Raw genomic sequence first — 4,498 nt, forward strand, 5'->3', positions numbered from 1 at the left:
TAAGAACATTATTTTACTGGAAAAATGAGATCGATGAGAGATCATTTGTATGTCATTAATGTTTTGAGAAAGTTTTCTGATTTTCTCATAAGTAGAACAAAACGTGGATCATAGGGTTCCTTAGTGGGTATTCAGTGTTGTACTGGGTTAACTCTGTTTTGGGAATGTTACCTACATAATCAGAATTAATGGCCAGAATTATGGCCTCTCCTTCCCTGAGCCACTCAAGAGAATCCCAGTCACGTCATTATCAACACTGGTCTTTTTTCTTCATGTATTATATGCCACCTAAGATTTTGGTCATTATTTTGTGTTGGAATGAATTATACCAGCATTGATTTCATTTATTAGATCAGAATCATTATTCCTTTAAACCATGAAAAACCTACATTACCATCATTTTAGTAAAATTTTAGGGAGAACTCTATGATCTTAAAAGACAGTCTTATTTTAATCAATATGAAGGAAGCATAAAAAGATATTCCTAAATTCCTCAAAGATTTTAAAGATGGATAAATTATGTCCACTCCAATTATCTGTAATCATTATCTGATTGCATATCAGAGACATTATCGTCATTCACCCATTCTACCTCTGCCAGCGTTTACTGGGTGTACCTTATATGACCAGGATTGTGAAGATAGTCTTATGTGAATACAGCTCCTGCCCTCAGAGGCTTTCAAGCCTACTAGGCTGGATTAAACATAATAGCCACATAAAAATGCTGACTTTTAGTCTTCAAAGCATGAGATCTGACCACACTCTGTGACACCAGCAGGGCAGATATTGTTGTTTCAATACGTAGTTGTAGAAGCCTAGGGTCAAACTTTTTTCAACTTTACTCTGCTAGTCAGTTGCAAAGGGGGATTGTGAACCCAATAGCTTGTGCTGCTGATCAGCCAACCAAAATAGAAATGTGGTCAAAGTGATCATTTCCATAAGTTGTTTCACTAAATGGCTATAAGTTTTTAGAGACTAGAGATTTATGGCTCTAAAGCTTGGAAGAAGCTTTCTGTAGGAGATAACATTGAAGGTGATATTCCAAGTTCCTCCCAGTGGTGAGCACTGTATGCAGTGTATGACCTCACATTGGTTATGAAGAGCTTCTTCTATGAAAGAGTTTCTTCAGAGCAGCCTTCATGTCTTGGTTTCTCAGACTGTAGATGAAAGGATTTAACATCGGGGTCACTGTCATGTACATCACAGTTATCACAGCATCCTTTAGGCTGTAAGTGGTCAGAGGTCGGAAATACATGCCCATGACTGTCCCATAGTACAAGGAAACAACTGTGAGGTGAGACCCACAGGTGGAGAAGGCTTTGCGTACACCCTTCGTGGATGGAACGCGGAGGACCGTGGAAAAGACAGGAACATAGGAGACAACGATGCACAGTAATGGCACAGAGAAAACACCAACCCCTAGGTACATCATCTTCACGTTCAAGTGTATGTCAGAACAGGACAGCTTGAGCAAGGGAGAAATGTCACAGTAGAAGTTGGCCACTTCCTTGCTGCCACAGAAGGACAGACCAGCTGTGAGCAGAGTGTGAGGAAGGGCATTGGCGTTTCCAATCACCCAGGATGCAACCACCAGCAGGACACAGGACCTTGGACTCATGATGGCTGTATAATGAAGAGGGCGGCTGATGGCCATGGCTCAGTCATATGCCATGGCTTTCTGTGTTGACCAAAGCTATCATGAAATACATCTGTGTCAGGCATCCCCCAAAGGAGATGGCTTTGCTGTCCAGGAGATGATTGGCCAGCATCTTAGGGATGGTTACAGAGGAGAAGAAGATGTCGACAAGGGAGAGGTTGGCCAGGAGGAACTACTTGGGGTTGTGGAGGTGAATGTCAGAGAGAATGGCGAGGATGATGAGCAAGTTTCCTACCAGGGTGATGGGGTAAATGAACAGGAAGAGGATGAAGAAGAAATCCTCCTGCTCCTGCTGACCTGTGACTCCCAAGAGGATGAACTCCATGGTAGAAGACTGGTTTTCTTTCTTCATGGTTCCTTTGACATGAAAGGTGATATTATGATAATTATTAGTGCCATTACTGTGCATTATGATCTTCTGTATGCAACACTTTTGACTCTAGTGATAGGCTTTCTCAATACCTGCCTTCATAAAATCCAGAGATACTCAAACTTTGGAGAAACATTTCTGTTGGTCTATGGAACTAACTGACATTCACCAGGACACTCATGTCTACAAAATGAGCAATGTGTGAATCAGAAGTATTCATCCTCTGTGGGAGAAAGGTGGGGCTGCAAATTGGTACAGCCAATATGGAAAGCAATATAGAGATTTCTTGGAAAACTGGGAATGGAACCACCATTTGACTCAGCTATCCCTCTCCTCGGTCTATAACCAAAGGACTTGAAAACAGAATATTACAGGAACACAGCCACATCAATGCAGCACAATTCACAATAGCTAAACTGTGGAACCAACCTAGATGTCCTTCAATAGATGATTGGATTAAAAATGTGACACATCTACACAAGAGAATATTACTCAATATTAAAACAGAATAAAATCATGGCATTTTCAGGTAAATGGATGGAGTTAGAGAAGATAGATGCTAAGTCAAGTTAGCCAATCCCAAATAACCAAATGCCAAATGTTTTATTTAATATAAGGAGGCTGATTCATAGTGGGATAGGGAGAAGGAGCATGGGAGGAATAGATGAACTTTAGATAGGTCAGAAGGGAGGGGGCATGGGGCTATAAATGATGGTGGAATGTGATAATCATTATTATCCAAAGTACATGTATGAAGACATAAATTGGTGTGAATATACTTTGTATACAACCAGAGATATGAAAAATTGTGCTCTATATGTGTAATAAGAATTATAATGCATTCTGCTGTCATTTATAAATAATTAAAAAGAAGTTCTCATTCTCCCCTATTAGCATGCCATAAACACCCAAGACTCAATCATTTCATAATTAAATCTCACATTCCATGGTCTACAGTCTTTGTTAGACCCTAGGGAAAAATTGTAAGCATGTGACAAATACAGTTTATTCATTCATTCATCAGTGTATATGTCATAGTCCCTGCTCTCAAGGACCTGACAATGTAATGGAGAAGCCAGAATCACATACTGATTGTATTATACATGATAGGGAACAGACAGCATTTTGGAGTTTTTGACTAAATTCTCCAGGGCAAGGATTTCTTAGTGGAGGAACTGGCCTGGAAATGTGGAATTGTTCTATAGACCAAACAAAGAGTGATCCGAGACCCCATAAAGTGATGGGTCTGTAGGGGTATTGGGAGATTATAAATCACAAGGATCACTGGGTTTAGATCCCACCAAAATAGACCAGTGAATTTTCTCCCTTGGTGTCCCACTTTGGAAGTAGACTTTACCTTACTACGGTTACAGAGTGTGAGAATCACAGGCCACCACACTTATTGAGCAAAATTGAAAGGGAAAAAAGTCCTTTAGTGAGCAAGACAGGTAAGCGACTGGGAGCAGGCTAGTGCCTCAAAGAACTCTCAGCACTTGAACTGTGGAAGCACAGAGTTTATAAAGACAAAACCCACCAAAACCACAAGGAGGTAGGTGAGAAAAGGCTTTGTTGAGACAGATATTTTGATTACATGAGAGAATTGTTTTGATCATACATTTCAGTCATTTTAGTTATATATCAGGGCCATAGTCAGGGTCATGGGAAGCTCCTACTCTACTGTCAACATACATACAGCTGTTAGGAGGCTGAAAAGAAAACATTTCAAGCAAACATAAAATGGAGTCAGGTCAGAACAAAATGATATTATTTTGATTCTATTATATTTGACCATCTCCTTTAAGTTGTTTTATATCTGACAAGCCGTCCAATATACAGAATCACCATGCTTTTCTCTTCAGACTTCTTTCTGTTCTTGGTTATTTTGTGTTGTGACTCATGTAACTCCACAGTACCTATAACTACTGTTTAATAAACTCACAGGTCTAGTTTGGCAGGCCTGGTCTCCTCTTCCCATATTTTCATGTCCACTCTTCTGGACAACATGTCTTGCTACTCAAGATTTGGGGGAAAGGAATATCATGCATTGTTTATATTAACTTCTCTGGACTGATGATAGATAAGTGTTGTTCATTGCAAACACCCATAAGTTTTCCCTCCATATTGCTTGAGTGAAATCCTGGTTTATTGCATTCCCTAACTGTAGCATGCTCACAAGAACGATCTCCTAATTTACCTCTCTTCAGTGCCTTGGTTATTTTGATTCTTATTTTAATATAATGTTTGTGTACTGCCCTTATACCTCATATCTCGGTGCTTTGGCTCACACCATCTTACTCTTCTAACTGAAACATCATTAGTTCTGCCTTCACTGCTCCATTGCAGGTTCCTCTTTGTCCCATCTTGCATTTTAAGACATACTAACTATGACAGACTACTAGCTGCTCGTCCAAATCCATACTATTCTTTTCTTCTTGGATATTCAACTAGACTACATTTCCCAGGCTCCCTTC

At 39.9% G+C, this 4,498-nt stretch overlaps 1 pseudogene; it reads right to left on the bottom strand.

Moving 5' to 3' along the window:
• Window positions 1–1,093: 1,093 nt before the first annotated feature.
• Window positions 1,094–2,009, bottom strand: LOC144255987 (olfactory receptor 1A1-like; annotated as a pseudogene).
• Window positions 2,010–4,498: the final 2,489 nt, after the last annotated feature.

The sequence above is a fragment of the Urocitellus parryii genome, chromosome 7 (genome assembly GCF_045843805.1).
Source record: "Urocitellus parryii isolate mUroPar1 chromosome 7, mUroPar1.hap1, whole genome shotgun sequence".
NCBI classification, from domain to species: Eukaryota; Metazoa; Chordata; class Mammalia; order Rodentia; family Sciuridae; genus Urocitellus; species Urocitellus parryii.